General features: G+C 49.6%; 1 long non-coding RNA gene across 1 annotated transcript; it reads right to left on the reverse strand.

Moving 5' to 3' along the window:
* Positions 1-2,618: 2,618 nt before the first annotated feature.
* LOC116914865 lies at positions 2,619-3,558 on the reverse strand. The gene is made up of 2 exons (XR_004389780.1): positions 3,162-3,558; positions 2,619-2,864 (listed from the first exon to the last, which is right to left on the reverse strand). It is a non-coding gene; the product is annotated as an uncharacterized LOC116914865 (long non-coding RNA).
* Positions 3,559-13,107: the final 9,549 nt, after the last annotated feature.

Here is a 13,107-nt window from a genome sequence, read left to right on the forward strand (position 1 = left end):
CCATTTCTACCAGTTCCCATTTACTATTTCTTACACATTTTAGCAGCTAGTCTGCCTTTCCTATGTCCTAGTGCTATATAGATGGAAATGTGTGTGAGGGCCTTTTCTACTCTACTCTGTAAACCATTGTCAACTAGAATGGCTCCGAGTGGTTGATTTTATCACCCTCTAAACAAGGAAGCGTTAGATGACTTCATTGTGTGTATTTTGGAATTTTGATCTGTAGACTTTGAAAGGCAGTTCTCCCCATCCTTCACACACTTGTGTGTATGTGTGTGTATGTGTGTGTGTGTGTATGTGTGTGTCTTTCCTTTTTTCTCTTGAAGGCCAGTTAGTGGTTTTGTGGTTGCTTCTATTTGAACGCTTTCCTAACCTCTCATTCCAGGAAAAAAAGGCCCTGTGTTGTTCCATGGTTCTGTATCCTGTGCTAGACTGATGCCCATCTGGAAGTGGAGCGGGTGGGTGGCTTCCTCCTTGTGAGGCTGTGTTCCTCTCACCCTCTTAGCTCATCCTACTCAGCTCACAGAAGCTGAAAGCTGCAACTTCCTCCAGCCTCCTGTCTCCCGGGAAACCTTTTTTGTTTTGAAGAGTAAATGTTTCTATGAATGTATAATGGACATATTAAAATGTACACTAGTCATAAATGAATACCTAGATGCTTCTCTGAATGAATGCTCCTGTGTGATGGACAGGGGCTAGAACTCTTTGGAGAGGCATCAATCAACTAGAATAATAATGGAAGCAGAGGCTGGCAGATCTGTGTTCAAGGTTAGCTCCGTCTATAGAGTGAGTTCTGGGACAGCCAGAGCTACACAGAGAAACCCTGTTGTGGAGAGAGGGAGAGGGGGAGGGAGGGAGAGAGAGAGACAGAGAGACAGAGACACGGAGAGAGACAGAGAGACAGAGACAGAGAGACAGAGAGACAGAGACAGAGAGACACAGAGACACAGAGACAGAGAGATAGAGAGAGACAGACAAAGAGACACAGAGACAGAGACAGACAGAGATAGAGAGAGACAGACAGAGAGAGACAGACAGAGAGACACAGAGCATTATCTTTCTCCAGAAGGCTCTGAGTGCTTAACTAGTCTCTTTTCAAATGTGATTCCATGCCTGGCCTTTCTTTGGGCATGCAGACCCCAGCAGCCCCTTGGCACAGCCTCTGTAGTGGTGTTGGGCTTTGCCCTCCATCTGCCTCACAGAAAGCTCACCTTCCTTTTCAGCCCAACCACACATTGAACATCACCACTTCTTTGTGGCAGGAGCGGAGATTCGCTGGAACTCCAGTGGCCATTTTATGGAGTGCTATTCTTAGGACTGGGGACCAGGGAGATGGGAGCAGTGTGTAAGTCAACTTCAAGTATGGAAGCCTTTGGAATGCTCCAGATTGAATTCAGATTTTTGTCCTTTAGGTGGTAGACATTTGGTACAAAACGGCATGCAGGTGAGGGAGACAACTCTGGACAGATACACTCTCCAAACCATGTTCTGGCTAAGCCAGGAAGGGAGGGACGAAAGAGTCATTTCAGGTTCCCAGCTGAAGAGAAGCCTCTAATTCTGCTGAGGTATGATGAGGAAAAGTGACGAGAAGGGTGGAGGAGCAAATCTAGGAGATCGGAGGTGACTTAGTAGATCCACATAGGGACAACTAAGTTTCCAGAAATCTGATGGAAGGTGATACAACCCACAGAGCTTAAGGAAATATAAGAGAAAGTTTGTGAGGATCCATCTATCTGGCAGTTTTGTCAGCGGCTAGCTCTACTGGTCTTCTCTCAAAGTTTTGGTCCCATAAATGACATGTGTTTGTGAGTTCCTGCTGGTGGCAACTAAAGCCTGGAGAGACAGGGTAGGGAATTAACTACTAGGCAGGACTGCCTCTAGGCCTGGGCCCTTTCCAGTGGGAGCGCATCATCATACAAGATGGTAAGCCCCTGGTTTCCTCAGAGTGACGCTTGTGCCCTATTAAGTGTGGAGGTGCCCAGATTTTGAAGCTTGTGCTTGGCGGGGGACCCTCAAGGAAAGGGGAGAGCCACGAGATGTGGGGATATGAAGGGGAGACAGCCTTTCTTCTGGCTGGTCAGAATCTAGTCCATTATGACCCTGACATACAACCTCTGCTTCTAACACACACAGAGACACAATCTCTCCCAGCACCTCTTCAGCATGTTGAGTGTCCAGGAAGCTGAGGGGATTTCTTTTTTTAGCTCCTTTCTCTCTCTTACCTACCCATCGGCTTCTCCCTGTTATGGAATCTGTCAGCATTCCACCGGATCCCCAGCCTGGTGTGTACAACACCTCCGAGGTTTCCAGTTTGCCAGGCTGAGTGTTGCTGTTCCTCAGGTCAGCTGTTACCTTAGAAGTGATCTGAGAAGGTTCTAGAAACACGTCACTGGAGTGGGGAGGTTTCTAGCTTAGAAACTAGAAGCTTGCTCTGTGAAGGGCCAGACACATAGCAAGCTGAGGGCAAGAGGCAGGAGTAAGTACGCGGGTCTATTCTTTTCAGACCCCACTCCACAGATGGGAACTACTGGTGTTGCTTGCTTTGAGCTGAAATAGAAGAACAGGTTGCTATGACCTGTAAGACCACAATCCCACTCCCATTGATGAGGCCCAGAGAGTTTGTGTTCCTCATTTAGGGTCAAACGAGGAACAGTTTATTTTATTTTATTTTTCTTCCTCACGCCCAAAGGGGTTTTAGAGCCACCTTAACGACCTTTGGGGTGCTATGGCCAACCAGATACGGACACATTTTGGGGGGGAGGCGGGGAGGTTGCACACCTCTTGGTCCCGTGGGCGTTATAGAATCTGAGCTTGGGGTCTTAAAGTCCTCCATTTCGTCTGAGTTCTCCCTGCGGGCTCTGCACCTGGGATGAGGAGAATGAATAGAAAGCTTGTTTAGTAGGAATTTCTTCCCTCCGCTGTTTGCTTTGGGTTTTTTCCCTCTCCGTTCCTGGCTTCTAACCCAATATTTGGCTTTCTGTAAGCACTAAATATATATTTTTTCATTAACCCCCAGAAACATGGCTCCCTACCTGCTTCCCACCACCGGATCCCCAGCCTGGAATGAAAAACACTACCCAGAGGGCATGGCAGAGCTGCTGCTGAGCGTGGGCATTTCCGGGGAGGGGGGAGGCGCAGCGCCAGGAATGGCGAGCACTCACCCACGCGGGGCATCTCTCAGGTCCAGTCAAGGGAGCATCTGAGGGAAAGTGGGAGGAAAGGAGGCAGGACAGCCACATTCTGTCTTTCTGTACCCACTGCTCTACCCAAGGCCCTACTCCTCTCCTGGTACAGCGCCTCCCCGCGCACCCCAGCACCCCCAGGTACAGCAGTCGGGGCCAGGGCACACAAGGCCTCCCGTTGCCTACCCTCGAATCCTACCCTAGGCTGTGCCCTGGGGGAGGCTGCACCTTCCTGCTCTCTGTAAACAGTCAAGGCTGTAGTGTGAGCTGAATGGAACCTGGCAGTGGAAAATTCCCCTTGCACAGCCTCACAGCCTCGCAGGCAGCGCCTGAAGCCGCAGCTATTGAGTATTAGCCTTGGCCCGATTGGCCCAGGAGATCCATCACTAAGGTGTCTGCTGGGAGGGGAGGCTGCTTCTCAAAGGCAAGTTAGGAGGGAACAGTGGGACGTCCCTGCTCAGCTCAGCATCACTACAGTCCCTGCCTCAAAAGGACCCATCCACAGACTTAATTTTCCGAGTCTGGAACCCTGGCAGTCCGTGTCTCTGTCTGGCCGGGCAGGAAAACCTCGAGACAGCTTCTTCCTATCCCTGATTTACAGCCTTGCTGTGTTTCTGAGTGGGGCTGACAGGCTCTGCAGTTTTCGGGCGGTGTATGCTTGATTCCTGCTTGGATCTGAGGCTGTTCAGGAACAGAAGTAGCTTCCGAGTGTAATCCTTCCTGCCTGAACTGCTGCTCTCTCCGCCCCCAGATGGCATTGGTACCCTATCGGGCCAACTTGCTAGGGTGTGTGTGTGTGTGTGTGTGTGTGTGTGTGTGTGTGTGTGTGTGTGTGTGTGTGCGCGCGCATGTGTGCATGCGTGTGCGTGTGCTGCTCACAATCCTGGTGGCTAGCAGGGGCTTTCTGACCAATGCTATGTGCTTCTGTTTCTTCCTTCATTTCCTCAGAGTGTCTGTCAACCGCTTCCCAGGCACCCGGCACAGTAGGAACTGTTAAGGGGTTCAAGAAACCAGTTAAAGACTCTAGCCTTGCTACTCGATAAAAGAATCAATTAGGGAGGCTAATCTCCTCCTCGGTCACTAAGCGAACCCTGCCTGGACTCTGCTTCTCAGATCAGCCAGGCCCAGCTCTGTGCTGCCGTTCTCAGGAGTGATGGGTCATGAGGTGGTCCACCTCTACCACCAATTCGGGTCAGCCCTCACTGAAGCTTGCGGTTATTAGTAGGTCATGAGTCCTGATCTTAACCTCTTGCAAGAGGGTCCCAAGTATCTCTTCCTAAGAGGGTAATGGATTTGACCGATCTAGTTAAACTTGGAGGTCCCTTGCCTGATTCCTGTGTGCTTAGTCCTTAGCCCACGTGAGCTGTTCCATGATGGCTGGCTTCCCTTTGAAGAAACTCCCCTTTGTTTTGTGTGGGATGGGCACACACTTCTTCATTCCACTCTAACATCAAACGAGGGTAGGCCATGTGCCAGGCACTGATGTAATGCTGGAGACACAAACCTATCTACCCTCTGGCACTACAGCCCTTGACACTTGAATATCATAGTCTTGCTTAGGGCTTGACTTCCTGTCTTACGGTCCTCTGGGTTATAGGGAAACTATGGTTAGTCTTCCCAGTATAGAGACACATGACCAAACTCAGAACCTTAATTGTTTGCCCACATTTAACTGGTGGGAGCTACTTGGGTTCATGTTTCTCCCTTGCCACTGTGACCTTTGGTGGTGGCGGCGGCTGCTGCTGCTGTTTCTTCCTCCTCCTCCTCCTTCTCCTCCTCCTCCTCCTCCTCCTCCTCCTCCTCCTCCTCTTCCTCTTCTTCTTCTTCCTCCTCCTCCTCTTCCTCTTCTTCTTCCTCCTCCTCCTTCTCCTCCTCTTCCTCCTTCTCCTCCTCTTCCTCCTTCTCCTCCTCTTCCTCTTCCTTCTCTTCCTTCTCCTTCTCTTCCTCCTCCTCCTCTTCCTCCTCCTCCTCTTCTTGCTCTTCTTCCTCCTTCTCCTCTTCCTCCTCCTTCCTCCTCCTCCCTCCTTCTTCCTCCCCTTCCTCCTCTTCTACAAAAAGCCAGTGTCAGATTGTAAAAATCGTACACACCTAGGAGGCACATTATAGGATTACCCTTCTTTCTTATTGGCATGAGCTATGTCCCGAGGGAATCTCCCTAAACACTGATCGGGATGGCAAGTCCTACTTCTGTTCCCTCCTGCCTGCTTGGTTCCTTTTGGGAGCAAGATGGATGGGGGCAGGGCTGGGAGAAAAAGCATGCAGCCCACAGAGTCGAGGAGACACCCAAGACTTAACTACCACAAGAACTCTGGTTCTTGGTATTTCAATGGGTAAGGCTGGGCTTGTTGTCATCTTGCCCAGTCCCTGGTGACGGCAGCATAGCCTTGGTGACAGCTTCCTCTGAAGAGATGAATGAAGCAATTGTGTACTTGGTGCAGAGAAGATTCCAGATGGAGGAGATGTTTTCAATGGCAATAACCCCGAGGTGGAATATTTCAATGAGTCAACAAACAGAGATATTGGCACTGGCTTCCCTTTAATGGTCTTGTGAGCACTTGTGAACCTCCGGAGGTGTTCTTGGCAAGGATGGTCCTTGTCTAAAAGCTTTTCTTCTTTGCCTCAGTCACTCCTCCCATCTCTTACAGGGATTCCAAGCTCAAATTCTTAGACAACAAAGGCAATTATCAGAACCCCGGTGGGCAAGTTCTCAGGCCAGAGGGAGGGTTTTCTCGTGGGTCAACAGACCCCACCCCTACCATTTCTGCTGTATTTTCAGAAACGTCAGATGACCACATTTAAAATGGTCTCTTGGGAGTTGCCCTGTACCAGCTCGTAGTTGAAGAGGGTAGCTAAGGATGTGTTAACTCTACTCCATGTCTGGTTGGTGATTTTGGAGTTTTAGATGCCCTCTGGGAACTGGAAGTGAGAGAGTGGGTACATGTGCCAGAGTGGTGGATATCCAGAAAAATCTGTTTATCCACAGAGAAGGACAGGTCAGGTATGAGGTGACATGTTGCTGTTGAGATTGGAGGTGAGAAACAGTGAGTATGAAACGGTCCAGGCCGTGATGCAGCGAGAATATGGTTCTGTGGAAGTCGGTGTAGGTGAGATTTGAAAATGGGAGGTTCTGGGAGAAAGACCTCGCCTATCCTTTAAAGATTCACAGACATTTTCAATCTCGCCTAGACATCCAAGATGAATGGATGTTGCTGGTTTTACCAGCGGGACTGTCCTGGGATTGAACGAGTTTGCCTGTGGAGGCCACTCTCCAGTCCCCAGAGGATCTTCTGCTGTGTTGCTTGACCTGTGTCTTCAGCCAGACCCGTGCCCTCTTGTTGACACCAACGATGGCACTCCTGGGGGTGGAGGGGCAAGGTCAGAAACAGAAGCTGTAATTAAATCTTTTTTTATCCTCCCTCATCCACAGCAGGAGGTTATTCTTGGTGCTCAGTGAGGGGGAGGAAGGAGCCAAAGGCTGCGTGTTTTGACCTTGTGACCTTCTGGTGATTGGGTAGAGAGGTGGCGGTCTTCTCGAGCGTTTTTTTCTGAGTCCGGAAACTGCAGAGCACGCTGCTTCCACTGCAGAGGGCAAGGCCACTCAAACTCTCTCATCTCTGACTTGGGGTTGACTATGGGTGGGAGGGAGGTGTGGCCTGTGTTCTCCAAGCTGGAGTCCTTCGTCTTTGACCAAGCAAGTCTTAGGAGCATGCTGCTTCCTTCCTCTGGATTCAGGTCGGGGCCTTCATTCCTAGCCCTAGGCCCAGGGGTAGGATAGCAGAGGCTGTGGGTTAGCTCTTTGGCCACTCCCCCTTCCCCAACCTTATTCCAGGTGCCTTAGGAAAAGCCGTCCATTCTTCCTGCCTCCTCCCCAGGTGTGCTTTCTCCTCCATCAATCTCTTAGCCTGTTCCTCTTCACCCCAAGGGTGGACACCCCACCCACCCCCACCCCAGGAAGCGCAGCCAAGAGCACAACTTGGTCTGGCCTCTTGCAGAAAGGATTTCAGCGTCTCCCAGCCAACCTAAGCCAGGGACTAGAAGCAACGAGACATGGGGTTCAAGTTTGTGGAGTGTATACTGTAGACAGTTCACTTTCAAGAAGAAAAATTACTATCCCCTACGGATTTGCCTTAAAAAGGAAGACCGGCGGGGATCCTGTTCCTCTTGGCTACTCCTTCGGGCTGCATTCTTGTTCACGTGTGTTTTTATAAACAGCAAAGCCCCATTTCATTGGGGGGCATTCCTCCCCCTCAGTTCCTTCCTCTTTGAGCCCCTCTCTCCCCACCTGAGAGCCAGCTGGAGCCTACAGTATTTCCCACACGTGTAGACACGATTTCCTCCCACAATTAATAGCCTGTTCTCCGGTCTGGGACAGCACTGTGAGGTGTCGCCATGTCAGAAGTCAGGGAAGCTCTTGAAAACCTTCACCCTTGATGGCTACTGAGGGTATCGAACTTGATTTCGTGCCTACAGCCCTTCTTGCTGTATCATCTACATCACCTGCTATGTCATGTCTCTAATACCTTACTTCGTCCTTTCTACCTCATCTCTGGCCATTGTCAGTGTTAATCCCACTGGGCAAGAATAAGAACACTACCCCAATTTTGAAAATCCAAAACAAGCTTTAATTAAATACTACAGGATGATGGACTGTGACCAGGTCCATTTGGGGTTCCCAGAAAATGGCGATATGCTACTCTGGCCCAGTGCTTATAAAGTCAAGCCCATGAAGCTCCGTACTTCCCACTTTCTTGTCCAATGGGAGCGAGTATACATTCTGATGTACTTCTTGCCTACCTACCTCCAAGCTGGTGCAGTTGGGTCAGCTAAGCTTGTCTAGGGAGGTAAAAGCATATAGAATGTTATCTTATATGCACAGCAGCCTCTAACATCTCAGGAAGTGTCTGTCTGTCCTTGGGCAATAGGGACTCACAGGTTAGAGGTATTTTGTTTTATGGATCGCGTAGGCACAGGAATTAAAACTTTAAACATAACTTTGGCCCTCATATGATCTCTGCTGGGATCAACCAGATATTAATCTCTTCTCTCTCTCTCTCTCTCTCTCTCTCTCTCTCTCTCTCTCTCTCTCTCTCTCTAAGACAAGGCATGTCTCACTATGTAGGCCCTGGCATGGGAGTTACTAGGTAGACCAGGCTGGCTTAGAACTCACACAGATCCACCTGTCTCAGTCTCCTGAGTCCGGGCGTTGAACGTGTGTACCACCCCACCCCACCTCCTCGTCTTCGCTTGCGTTATCATTATCACTCCATACTGAGACCTAGAGATTTTTCTAAATTTTAATGTGGCTATGTCACCACATGCTTGCAGACCTCAACAGCTCCCTCGTCTTGATAATGTTTGAGAGTTGTCTGTCCCTTTAGGACTCCTCTTTCCTCATCCTCTGTCTCCCCTGGATCCTGGTTTTTCCATCAGTACATGTTTTGGGTCTTGTTTCCGGACTTCTGCTGGGAACACCATTATTCCAGTGCCTGTGTGTGTGTGTGTGTGTGCATGTGCTTTTGTTAACACACAAGTGCACGCACACATATGCATCCACACACAGGTATCAGTGATATTTTATTTTTCATATTTTTTATTAACTATTTGGTAATTTTTCATCATGAACCCCAAGCACCCTCATTTCCCTGTCCTCACAGTTTCACTCCCCACCCTTGGAACCTCTCCCTTCACCAAAAAAAGAAAAAAGAAAAAAACAAGACACACACACACACACACACACACACACACACACACACACACACCCCAAGTCCAATCTGTGTTACCCATATACTCCCAGGCGCATGGTCCAATTCCTTGTGGCCAACCTTAAAGAAAACTGAGTCCTTCCCTACCCACACCTCTGCCAGCCCCCATCGGTTGTGGAGAGCTACATCTCAGCATCCTATCACAAATTTTATGAATTCTCTTTGATGACTTCCTGTCTAAGCTGTTACTTCTTTTGGCGGTGGTGGTGGTGATGGAGGGGCACAGATATCCATAGATTCACAGTAGGACTGTAGTAGATGGATGGTCCCAGACACGGACGGCCCTTGGCAGCAGCATGGACAGGGCATCACCATGATCTCAGGTGGCAGTGTAAGGGTCCGTGATTCGCAGAAGAACGATACCCTGGACTCAAACCGTACGTAAACACAAAGAATGTTTTATTTTGCAGAAGTCCAGCATGCGGGGGGTCTCCCATTACCAAGACAGAGAGACCCTAAAGTGAGCTTGCAGGAGAATTCCCGGAAGGGATAAGTAACCTCTATCTTAATCTTGGCTCTATCTCTAGGGACATTCTAGAACCATTGCTGGGGTCTTGGCGGGCTGGGGGGCGGGAGGGGTGGGACACTGTTGCTGGGGAAGTCTGGAAGCTGTTGCTGAGGAAGTCTGGAAACTGCTACCGACCCATGTCCTTGCCCCAGGCCAGGTGGTGCTTGGGGCAGCTTCTGAGGCCTGGACTTGCCTGGACTTGCCTGGACTTGCCTGGACTTGGAAACAGAGATTTAGGCCTTGCCTCCTGAACTGCCAGTTTGAAGCCTGTCATGGAGTCAGCCTAGCCTAGCAATACAGGCCACTCACATCAGAATGGCCCCAAGCAGCAGCAAGGCTCACTCAAGGCTCTAGTCTTTCCCACCTCCTCATTGGACATTCATTCGTCCTAGTGACATTGGCACCGCAGTGCATCACCCAGTGCTTGTTTTTGTTTGTTTGCTTTTGTTTTGCCCAGAGAGCTTTGCATGCAGACATTCCTTTCAATGGGTCATTATTCTGGTCTCTGAAGCACCATACATTCTGAACCGTTGCCCAGACTCCCTCAGACATCCTGACGTAACCCAGAGTCAGGGTGATGCTGCCAGAGCTTCTGGAGGCAGGGTCCATGAGCTCCTGGCTGCCGCACACCTCCCCACCCTCAATGTCTGCCACCTGAAGCTCACCAGGCTCCCCATGTCTGTGCCTGTAGCCCATAGGCAGCACTGCCACCGCCCAGCACTCTTTGTCTCCCAATGGGACAAGCTGCACAGGCTGCATCTGAAGTGTTTCCACCCCTGGAACCTGCCAGGGGACCTGCGCTGTATACACTTTCAATCCCAGCTCTCTGGAGCCAGAGGCAGGTCATCTTCGTGAGTTCAAGGCCAGCTTGGTCTTCCTAGAGCATGCTAGCCATAGGACCTGAGCTTGTTTCCAGCACTCACGTTGGGGCTCACAAGTGTCAGTAGCTCCAGTTTTAGTGAACCTGGTGCCCTCTGCCTCTGTAGACACCAGGCATGTATGTGATACACGGACATATGTACATGCAGGCAAATACTCACACAAGAAATATAAATAAACCTTAAAAAAAAAAATCCAAGGCTTAACTACTTTGTGGGGATTATGGTTTCCAGGAAGAATTTCCTGATGGAACTCCATCGTGTACACCTCAAACACAACTCCAGAGTGGCCATGGACCTCTGGTCTGGGCAACCTTCTGCCTCTCCCATGGTTCTTTGTGACACTGACTGTGACTGTTTTCTCCATGCACACTCTGTCTTTGGATAATGGGGTTGCTATCCTGTTTTTCATATCAGGATTCTCCTCTTCTGCTCGTGTGTTTATGGAAAATCAGCTCTCTACCGGGCTGTGTCTGGGGAAGTAGCTTTGGCCTCAGCCAAGCAGAGCCGAGTCACAGAGAGCAGTTCCAGGGTGAGGCAAAGTGAATTCAAGCCCCTGGCTGGGGGAAGTGTTCGTTGGCCATTTCTGGGTAAGAAGTTTCCTTTGCCTCTGGGAGATCTCTGAGTGGGATGGTTTTCCTCGGGATCTGGAGAGAAAGTAGCAAACCTGGGAGCTTGGCAGTCAGCTTCAGGATGGAGCTGGTCCTGCAGAAGTTACAGCCAAAGCTCAGAAAGTCACTGAGTCCTGATGTCACTAGCAGAGCAGATGGACAGAACTGAACCTGAAATCAACTCTGGCCTGTGTTTCCTGTCACCTGCACCTTTAAATAACTTTTTGTTTGCTTGTTTCTGTTTTTGTTTTTGTTGTTGAGATGAGTCTTAATTAGCTTGACTGGAACTTTCTACATAGACCAAGCTGACCTTGAACTTGTAACAGTCTTTCTGCCTCTGCCTCCTGAGCTGCGTGGATTGCAGTAGAACCGTCATGTCCCGCTCTACTCTGCGACTTATATCTCTGTTATCATTTATAAGTCGGTTCCCTCACTTCAATTATCACTTCGTTTTGCAGCTATAGATAAATCTGTGACCCCCCTCCCCAAGATCTAGGCAGGAACCCCAAATTCTGTAGTCTCAATTGTCCCACAATTTCAGCAAGTCCAAAGCCGATCTTAGTTTTGTTTATTTGACGTGGGGATCTTCCACAGTCCAGGCTGCCCTGAAACTTGCTATGTAGCTGTGAATGACCTTGAATTCGGATCTTTATCTCCCAGGTGTGGGGATCACAGGCTCGAGCCACCACCACACCTCCAGCACCACAGATCACAGTTGTTCTTGTTTGCAGTTCTGGAGCTGAACCCAGGGCCTTGTACATGCTAATCGAGCACTCCTCCATTGCCCTGCACCCTCATCTCTGAGCTGACCTTTAAAATCACTCTCCCCCAATCTGCTTCTGGTCCTACCCTCCCTCCCTTTGTTCATGGCTCCTCTAGAGTAGAAGCTGGATATATCAGAGTACTTGCATATCCCACATCTAGTTAGACACCCTATCCCCCATCCCGTTGATTCTCCTTCACCCCATTATCTGCCCTTACCTGGCCTACTTCCCTGTGCTGACTCAGCTGTCTGTCATCCCTATGCCTTCCAATGCAGACTCCTCATTGAGGTGAGTCTTCTTCCAAGTTACAACAGTGACCATTATGGCCTCGGCCCAGGTGATCCCGCTCTGTCTTAAGGGCCATCTTCTAGATTGTGACTTTTCAGGAGTTCTGTTCTTCTGGAAGGTGCTGGGTCTCTCGGGACTTGGCCTGTGTGTTTTCTGCTTTCTTGGTGCTTGCCTGTTTCTTTATCCAGGAAAACGCCTGTTTGGGGGCTGGCCACCTCTATGTCCACAGGCACATCTAGCTGACCACCCGTCTGTCCTTTCACATTCTGTTGCTTCTGCATGGTGAGCGAGGGCCCTCGTGCCCCTCTGTCACCTCAATCTTCAGCACAGTACTAACTAGTTTTAGTTAGTACTCAATAGGCATTCATCGAGGTAGTTAGTACTCAGTAGGCGTTCACTGAGGTAGTTAGTACTCGGTAGGCACTCGTTGAGGTAGTTAGTACTCGGTAGGCGTTCATTGAGGTAGTTAGTACTCGGTAGGCACTCGTTGAGGTAGTTAGTACTCGGTAGGCGTTCATTGAGGTAGTTAGTACTCAGTAGGCACTCATTGAGGTAGTTAGTACTCAATAGGCATTCATTGAGGTAGTTAGTACTCAGTAGGCATTCATTGAGGTAGTTAGTACTCAGTAGGCGTTCATCGAGGTAGTTAGTACTCAGTAGGCATTCATTGAGGTAGTTAGTACTCAGTAGGCGTTCATTGAGGTAGTTAGTACTCGGTAGGCGTTCATTGAGGTAGTTAGTACTCGGTAGGCATTCATCGAGGTAGTTAGTACTCAGTAGGCGTTCATCGAGGTAGTTAGTACTCAATAGGCATTCACTGAGGTAGTTAGTACTCAGTAGGCGTTCTCTGAGGTAGTTAGTACTCAGTAGGCGTTCATCTAGGTAGTTAGTACTCAGTAGGTGTTCACTGAGGTAGTTAGTACTCGGTAGGCATTCAGTGAGGTGAGTGAGTAAAATGGACCCTGATCCCACAGTGCAGTCCCTTTGGCCTTTCTCCTTCTGACTCTGAAAGAAGCTTCCTCTGTTTAGGGGACCCTGTGAGGTGCCTAAGGGGCTCCTGAGTTGTTTGCCTGTGCTTTCAGTCACTGCATTCACCTGTGCATTCAGTGATTCT

This window comes from Rattus rattus, chromosome 13, assembly GCF_011064425.1.
Source record: "Rattus rattus isolate New Zealand chromosome 13, Rrattus_CSIRO_v1, whole genome shotgun sequence".
Taxonomy (NCBI): domain Eukaryota; kingdom Metazoa; phylum Chordata; class Mammalia; order Rodentia; family Muridae; genus Rattus; species Rattus rattus.